Below are 9,809 nucleotides of genomic sequence, written 5' to 3'. Positions count from 1 at the left end.
ATGCTATACTTTGTCAGATGCTGTTTCAGCATCTATTCAGAGTATCATATGTTCTTGTTCTTTCTTCTATTAATGTATTGTATCACATTGATTTATTTGCTGATGTTGAACCAACCTTGTAGCCCAGGAATAAATCCCACAGGGATGTGGTGAATAATCCTTTTAATGTATTGTTGAATCCTATTGGCTAGTATTGTCATGAGAATTTCTGCATCCATGTTCATCAGGGATATTGGTCTATAATTCTCCTTTTTAATGGGGGGTCTTTTTCTGGTTTTAAACCCCCTGGTTTTTAAAATTCTAGGTTTTAAGTCCCATTGGTTTAATAACTAATGAAATTCAGCCCCTCTGGTTTTAATTTTTTTTTATTTTTTAATTTTATTTTTTTTAATTTTTTTTAAAGATTTTATTTATTTATTTGACAGAGAGAGATCACAAGTAGGCAGAGAGGCAGGCAGAGAGAGAGAGAGAGAAGCAGGCTCCCTGCTGAGCAGAGAGCCCGATGCGGGACTCGATCCCAGGACCCCGAGATCATGACCCGCGCCGAAGGCAGCGGCTTAAACCACTGAGCCACCCAGGTACCCCAATTTTTTTTAATTTTTAGTTTAGTTTTTCTTTCTTTTTTTTTTTTAAATGTTGTGTTAGTTACCATACAGTGCATTGTTAGTTACCCTCTGGTTTTTAAAGCTGGATGTTATGGGATTCGCTTTTTTTGTGTGTGCTACTCAGTGTAATAGTCTGTTTCTCTCCCCTATGTCTGGGACATCCTTCCCTTCCAAGGACAGTTCCATGAGACCATTTAGCACCTCAATTTGTGTCCTCCCTTCCTACCCTCTTCCATGGGGCCTTTTATCTACCTTTAATTGTGGAGTTACTCTGCCAGTTTTGGGGTCTTTGTCTGGGCTATTGCACTGATATGAGGATTATTCAGTTGTATCCATGGGATGAGACAAGGTTAACATTAGGCTTCTCTGCCAGTTTCCCAGCCCCATACATAAGTTTTTATCCAGAAGCAACACTTTTCATTTTCATTATAGTTTTTGAGTTATTTTTAGTGGTTGTTCTAGGGTTTAACATTTAAGTCTTAACTTTTCAGCATCAGCATCATATTTATATTAAACTAATTCCAGTATATATAAAAATGTTACTTCTATATAGCTGTATTCCCTTTGGCTTATTTTCTGGCATTATTGTTATACATGTTAAATAATAAAAGTTGCAACTCCAAGGTTACATTTTTATAATCATTGCTCTATATACTTCTTTGTCTCTTAAAGAATCTGAAAGAAGAAAGGAGAACAAACATGTATTCATAGTTTTTGCTATATTAACTTTCTTATTTATCATAGCTGGTATTTTTTCCTGAGAATTCTTTTCATTTTTTCCTGAGAATTCAAGTCATCATATGGAATAAAGCCCAACATATTTTCCAACCCATCTCCTTTGCACTGTTATTAAATACATTAAATTTCTATATATTACATGTCCAACATTTTTTCATATAATTGCTACTTGAATCAGTTAAGGAAATAAAGGAGAATAAGTATGAATCTATATCATCTTTTATAAATACATAGCTGCTCTTAAAGTTATTCTGTTGTGTATGTGCATGTTTCTGTATTCAAAGCACTCTCTGTGGTCACCCAGTTAGCCTAAAGAATTTCCCTTAATATTTCTCATATGGCAGGTGTGCTTGCAAGAAATTCTTTAAGCATATATTTTCCCAGAATGCGTTTAATTCACTTTCATTTTTGAAAGATCACCTTTCTTGACATAGGATTATTGGTTGACAGTTTTCTTCTATAAGCACTGTATTTCTCTGCCTTCTGGCCTCCATTGTTTCTGATGGGCCATCACTTCACAATCTTATTGGGATTCCCCTGTGACAAGTTGTTGTCTTTTGGTGATTTCAAGATTTTCTCTTGGAGTTTCAGTTTCAACATTTTTACTGTGATGTGTCTGTTTGGCATCTCTTTTTCATGTTGGTATGATTAACATTGTCCCAAATGTCCCTGAGATTCTGTTCACTTGTATTTATTCTATGTTTCTCTGCTATTTGATCAACCTATTTTCAACTTTGCTAATTCTTCTGAATTTTTCTGATCTACTGTTGAACCTCTTCAATGAATTATTCGTTTCAGTCATTGTCTTTTTCACTCCAAAATTTCCATTTGATAATTTTTTACATAATTTATATCTCTTCATTGATAATCTTTTTTTTGATGAAACATTGTCATCTTACTTTTGTGTCTTCTTTAATGGTAGTTCCTTTAGTTCTCTGAACATACAGTGATTAATTTGTAATTACTGTTTGTTAAATCTGACATCAGGTCACTGTCACAGGCAGTTCCTTTCTTTCAAACAATGTAAATATTTTTTTTTCAAGAAAGATTGAGACTAAAAACATAAAGATGACTAGATATGTTAACTAAAATATATTTCAATGATAATTGTTAAAATAAATTTGTAATATTTCCTGCAAGCAAAATATTTTAAGTAAATTTTTAAAATTACATTTTGAATTGTAAATTATTTTAATTATTTTTGAAGAAAATATGTCATAATATTTTAATTTATTTGTTTATTTATTTTTATTGTGTTATGTTAGTCATAATACAGTACGTCATTATTTTTTGATTTAGTGTTCCAAGATTCAATGTTATTTTTTTAATAAATAAGCAATTTCTTCAAGATAGGCTTGTTGAACCTGCTAATTTTTGAACACTTCAGTATATATGCTGAGTACATATAAAAAGGTAATATAGAAAAAAAAAGTAATATAGTAAGAAAATGCCCAACTTGATGAAATGTGAAAATCATAAATACACTGAAAATTGCTATAACATATGGTTTTAAAATAAATAATACAAAATTAAATACTCTCTTTGCTTTCACTTGAAAATGAAACTGCATCTAATATGTAAAAAGTACAAGTTTTCCTTGTAAACAATTAATATACATAATAAATAATTGAAATACTCCTCAACTTCCACTTGTCTAATCTTAATTTCTGATACTATACTTTCTTAACAAGATAGAAAACATCAAAATTCTCTCTAGAAGAAAGGTTTTTTTCTTTGACACCAGTTAAAGAAAAGCAGTCTGAGCCTGTGGCACCCATTACAGAAAAGCAGCCTGAGGCTAAGGGAAGTTAATGCAGTTGATAGGCAAATCATTCTATTACATATAACAATGTTGAGCTTTAAAAAAATTACCTCCCTAAATGCAGATTACGCATCATTATAAAAGTATCAACCTCTTATGATAGTTGTACTGGACAATCAAGCCTTAAAGACCACTTTCTTATAGCAGAGAAAAACCACTGTGAAGGCATATTAAGTACATTTATGGCTTGAATGTATGCTATGTCACAGGATTATGCATACAATATATTAGTAACCAGAACTGTTACACAGAGTTTTAACCTGATTATCACTGAGAACATAACAGAAGTACTGTCAGTCCATGCAAATTAAGTGAAAATTTTGGGTCACTGTGCAGAATACTTCATTTCTGGAGGAAACTAAAGGAAGCAAATTAGGGGCAAACGGTGGCCAAACTCATTCTCCTTAAAGATTCCTGAGCACAGTGACATAGAAGGCATACCTTCATCCATTAAGTTTGTTTGCCATTGCAAGATATCACCATTTGGGATATAAACCATCACAATAGTTTAAATCTTTTAAGTATAAATCATTCATATAGTCTTACCTACTCAGTCTCTTCATTTCTGAAAAGATTTCACCTATAGGAAAATATGTAGGAATCAAAGTGTAAATGCACATCTTTCTAAATGAAACTTACATAGACTGAAAGTAGAGATGATTTTTAAACAAATATGCAATATGCCAACAAAACAAGTAGGCAAATAACATTCAAGTATATAGTAAAAAAAAAAAACAGAAAACAAAATTGACCATTTAAAAAAAGCAATGAAGTGCTTCAGCTAAAACACATAATGAAATTCTAATCTATTGCAGGTCAATAAATGTGAAAAGAGTTATTAAGCAACATTTACTGGTAATTTCTATTAAGATGAGAATCTTAAAGTAAAAGAAAAGTGGCTTTGAATCCAGTTTGAACACGAAACAGAAAAAAAATACAAATCAAATTTCATCTTTTTTAAAATTATAAAATCCTGTGTGTCTACAGGTCAAAAGCATTTGTGACAGAATCGTAATTCTATATAAACTACAGATGTTCCATACATTAAACATTCAGAGTTGCATGAGTTTCAAAGACTTTTTTGTTTCAACCTAACTACTCTATATATTCAATCTGAGATAGAGTCTCTTTCTGTAACCTTTGATTATCACTGACCACCACAATTAAGAAAAGCAAGATGGGCCATAAAATGAACAATTTCAATAGTAATAACAATGTTGTGCCTTAGTTCAAAAGGGAGAAGCCTTGTATTCACTCTCTCTTTTTTTTTTCACTCTCTCTTAATTGATTTGACAAGTCTTTGTATTTAATCTGGAGACAGCAAATCATGCAAGCAATATTTTCCTCTGATGTGAGGTTGAAAATCTTCATTCAAGTTTACAAGTTTCTGTAGAAATGAAATCACTTTTAAGAGTACATTGATATTTTAATCTACAAACCAGCTTTCTATAATAATTCCATTAAAAATGATATGTAAAGGCTTGTGGTGTTTTGTCAACTATTACAGTTTTTGAAAGGATAAGTCTTTAGTATATGTTTCTTGTAAATGAACATAATGCTCTCATAAAGGCCAGTGCCTGGTCAGTTGTTTTTTAAGGTCTAACACATTTAGATGTTATCATTGCTTTAGGAATATTAAAAAGCACAGTCTTATAATCTGAGATATTGGTTTCCAGGATTCCTGTAGGTATCGTCTTAATCTAACCAAAATCTGCTCAATGATATCTTAGAAATGACTGGGAAAGTAAGGTCTGCATCTCCTAGCTCATTTAGATTACTGTGCATGTAGTGTTTTATACACAACTAAATGTCCGGAGAATTCTGGTGTGCTTCTTTTTTTCAGTAGAAAAACAGATTTCTTATTTAGTTGTTCTGTTAGTAGCAGAACAAATTGCATGACATAATAAAGGTCAAATACGTCCCAGTCTGACTCATAGGTGGCTTCTGTATGAGCTGATGAATAACGGGTATCTAGAGTTACTGGTGCTTAAAGGGTGAGATATCCCAAAGAACTATTTTTCCTGCTTCTTCTAAACCATTATCAATAGCCTCACTTGAATGGCTTTATTGGAATTAACTGCTCCATTAGTTGATTTAGTAATAGCAGAAGTGGTCTTACCCACTTGTTCCACATCAAGTGGTTTTACCATCTCTTCAGTTGTGCGGCCTGTCCTAAAAAATCTAATCCTGGCAGGGAGAGGGGGAGCGGGCTATGGACATTGGGGAGGGGAGGCGAACCATAAGAGACTATGGACTCTGAAAAACAACCTGAGGGTTTTGAAGGATCAGGGGTGGGAGGTTGGGGGAACAGGTGGTGGGTAATGGGGAGGGCACGTTTTGCATGGAGCACTGGGTGTTGTGCAAAAAGAATGAAAACTGTTACGCTGAAAAAATAAATAAAATGGAAAAAAAAATCTAATCCTGATGTGTCAGTTATTCAATGTTAAAAACTAAAATTGGAAGACATGAGAAAATATGGACCCAATAATATAGTCTACCAGAGATTGCCAGAGGAAGGATTATGTTCTATTTCCCATTTTGCTTTACATGCTGATTTGTCATTTCATAACCACCAGCTTTCAAGATGTTTCTCAGACTTCTCTCCTGCTCCTGGTGTTGATGTGGTCAAATTGTTAGCCATGTTAAGTCCAATTCTACTTTGTTTCAGTGGATTTTCTCTCTTGTGCTTGATGTCAACCAGCCAGTTCATTCTTCTGTGGATTTTCTCCTCCGAAAGGTAGGTTTTCATAAAATCCAAATATTTCCTTGTTGCTCTGGCAAAACATTGTGCTTGGATTTGGTTTGATTGCTAAGAAGCTTTCTTTGCTCTTGGTCTCATCTTTTCTATTTATTTATTTATTTATTTATTTATTTATTTATTTATTTTCAGCATAACAGTATTCATTGTTTTTGCACCACACCCAGTGCTCCATGCGATACGTGCCCTACCTATTACCCACCACCTGGTTCTCCAACCTCCCACCGCCCGCCCCTTCAAAACCCTCAGGTTGTTTTTCAGAGTCCATAGTCTCTCATGGTTCATCTCCCCTTCCAATTTCCCTCAGCTCCCGTCTCCTCTCCATCTCCCCATGTCCCCCATGTTCTTTGTTATGCTCCACAAATAAGTGAAACCATATGATACTTGACTCTCTCTCTGCTTGACTTTTTATGGGTGCTTCATGTAAAATTGTGATGCCAGAAATATATCTTCAGGCTCCAATGACGGGTCCTGACTGCTCAATGTAGGTTGTCTTTCCTGCTTAGCCTGCAACAACAATAGAACCAGCAGCAACTTCAGCCATTCACAATTTCTCTCACTTACTGACCCCTTGGTCCTGCACAAACAGGACCCACAGGGAAAGCCAGGCAGTTTCTTTTGACCATCCCCCCACCCTACACACACCATGTTATGGGCTTTTCCTGGAAGGCTTAAAAATTTATGTGCTGCCTTGACATGCGGCCTTAAAAGCCTAGCTATGTTTTCCTATGTTGTTGCCCATTATGCCCCCCAGCCAGAAGGAAAGCCTATCCAGCCTGCTAGCTCCCCTAAGAGCCAGACCAGCTACACTCCACCCAGTCCTCAGCTTGATAGTTTTCACTTTCTTGACAGACTGCAAAACTATTCAAACCACCACATCCTCACATAAGATTAAGGGTCACCTCAAACTTTGGTTCCTACAAAGCCTGCCTCTCTCAACCCCTGTTTACTAATTCTGATTCCAAGAACGACTGCCATGTGGTCTTGCTTGGACTGCCATGATTTCCTTTGGAACTGTATCATTGATTAATAAACTTCAGTTTTATTTCATCTGTCTGGTGTCAGGCATTGTGCATTTGGCCATTCCATAATACTTAGTGTGGAGCAGCCCTTTCTCACCAATGAAGTGAATAGGAGTAAATCAAAACTGGGGGCAAACTTCCCTGCTTCTTTACATGTCTCTTCCTTTTTGTGGGAAACTGCACATTTGAGGCAATATGTTGTAGCAACTCTTCTACTGGTTCCCCCTCTGGTGCTTGTTATTGTTCTTTGCTTTTTTATTTGTTTAATGACTGGTTAGATTGTTTTGTCAAAGTCTACTCCCCCTCCCCCAAAGCATGAAACCTCTGATTTTCCTCCTCAGGGAACCAAGCACTGGCTTTGATATGCCTGCAATCACGCTAGGATGACTATTGCAAGACTCCCTTTGATTGTCTCTTTCCCTGTCCATATTCAGCTGGTAATCTTCACCAGATGCTAGATAGGGCATAAATTGCTCAATAGACTGATCCAATTAAATTTGGGTTCCTTTGGTGAAATAGTTTTGAAGCCAGTGTTTGAGATTTGTTCTCACTCCAGTAGGGCTCTTCTTGGCTGTCCTCCTGGTTCTTTCTGGTAAACTAGCTTTCCTACAGTTCAGCTTTTAATTTGAATAATTCTATCAATTTCATCTTAATTGCTCTTAACCACAAACTCCATTATTTTTTGAGAGGGCCATAGGCTTCAACTTCTTCATAGTCTATTGCAAAAATGATTTATTTCCCTTGGGAAGAGATGCAGAGACCTCTGTTTAATGGCTTTCTTCTTCTTTGGGGGACAAAAAACCAAAACCTCCGAGCTATAGATGTAGAGCTGGGAATGGTGAACTTTTCAATGAGTGACACTTGTGCTTTAGGATCTGGGCCTTCAGTGGAAAGGGACAGTAGTTTCAGGTCTTCTTGGCTTGCTTTACCCAATATAGAGTCTCTTACCAAATTGGGGTCCCGGTATTCTCAGCAGTGCTTCATCCAAGATAATCCTATGAATGAAGACTGCATGGAAGATGGGAACCCCCAACTCTGGACTGTATTCCTCTAGACTTAGACTCAGCAACAGGTAGCTTGGGGCAATATGAGAAACTCTGATGCTCTGTCTTCTCTGGAAAGATCACTCTCACTCTGGCTTCTTTGTGGGAAGAAGAGGCCCTGTTTTCTTGGTTGTACCGAGCTGGAGTGGAGTTTCTCTCTTGCTGATTTAACAGGGGAAAGGAGGTTTTGGGTCTTTGCTCAAATACCAGACTCTCACTGTCCTTACCAAATCTTACTAGATATTCTTGAATAAATGTTTCTGTACTTGCTATATGCCCTCAGGACCATTTCTAGATAATTTAGATAGTTTGATCTTTTTTAGCTAATTTTTTCAGTTTCATTGGAGAGCACATTCATAGAGCTCCTCAAGCTATCATGCCAGAAGTGGAACTTCCAGCAATCTTTATTAGTCCCCTCTTTAGAAGCCCATTCCACATCAAAATGCCAAGAGCATGAGCATGAAAAGGGACATGAAGTGGTCACCTGAATGCCATGTCCATTAGTGCACCATTAGATCTCCTTCACCATAAATAACAACGCACTGTCTGGGTGCAAGCATCCCAGTTATTGAAAAACGTGAAGGATCTTGGACTCAAGAACTATTATTACGTAGCGAGAAACTCCTACTTACATAGGGATGGCACTCCATCAGGGGAATACATTTCAATACCTATTAGATACCAGTGAAAGCCACCAAATGGCAGCAGAGAACCCACGCAGTCCATTTGTTAAGAATGGGTAGGGCCTATTCCTGGAGTTGTACGTTTTAAGTATTTGTCATACTTAACTGTATTTTAAGGGAACCAAAAGAAAAACACAATTAGGCCTGGGGTAGTGGGACAAGTGCACAACCAGGACCCCATCTGTTTCATCTGACCTAGTCATGTGGTTACCTTGAAGCAGCACAAAACACCAGAGAGAGGGCCTGATAGCTCATGAAGGAAAAAAGTAAACACCAAATGTTTAAAATGAACCAACTATAACATTTATAAAATGTGCAAAGTTGGGGGCAAAACTTCAAGTGGGGGCTTATATGCCATATTCCTAATTATGTGAAATGTTTAAGTCAACCAATTAACTGTACAAATATGCCTTGGCAAATATAACTTTATAATGTCCTGAAAGGTCCAGTTTGGGTTTTGAATTCATAGACTGCTCTAACTTTTGAGCCTTCAGTGTGGGAGGAACTACCAACAACCCTCTATGTCCAATGCCCTAGACTAGGCCTCAGGCTTTAGTCAGTCTGCCTTCTCTTCCCACCCCGAGTTTTATCCCCCCAATTTGAGGACTCATCTGTGTGTATGTGGAGAACCTGGGCAACTCATTAACTGTTCCTCATGTACAGCCACGACCCCTCCCCATAGCCACCTGGAAGTACATACAACAACAGTGCAGTTAGTCCTCAAACAGTAGAAAACCAAGCCCCAGTGAAAGGCATGCTGGTACTGGAAGTAGGCTTGGGTCCATTCAGATGAAGAGTTTAGGTGTCCCAGGTATCTTGAGGATGATATGGAGGGGGCTAGGGTACAGAGGGTGCATGTATTCCTTTGGTCCCAAGACTGGGCTTTTGGCCCTGTGGGAAGAACCTATCACCAAGAGAACCAAAGAGAGCCTTAAAAGCATAACGTTTAGGAGATGGGCCTCTTTTGATAGGGTCTAAGAAAAATGCTGTATTTAATAACTGGTACAGCATGAATTAACCAATCAGACACAAACTGAGGGCCTTCAAATCACACTCATGGATGGTTGTCTATTTGCTCTGCTCTTTCCATTTAAATGATGCTGACAGAGAGTCCTATACATTCTCTCATCATGTAGTT

At 36.9% G+C, this 9,809-nt stretch overlaps 1 pseudogene; it reads right to left on the bottom strand.

The window, feature by feature from the left end:
* Positions 1-4,471: 4,471 nt before the first annotated feature.
* LOC123934711 lies at positions 4,472-6,004 on the bottom strand (annotated as a pseudogene).
* Positions 6,005-9,809: the final 3,805 nt, after the last annotated feature.

The sequence above is a fragment of the Meles meles genome, chromosome X (assembly GCF_922984935.1).
Source record: "Meles meles chromosome X, mMelMel3.1 paternal haplotype, whole genome shotgun sequence".
NCBI lineage: Eukaryota > Metazoa > Chordata > Mammalia > Carnivora > Mustelidae > Meles > Meles meles.
The sequence above is the reverse complement of the archived record's forward strand: the minus strand, read 5'-3'. Positions and strand labels throughout refer to the sequence as shown.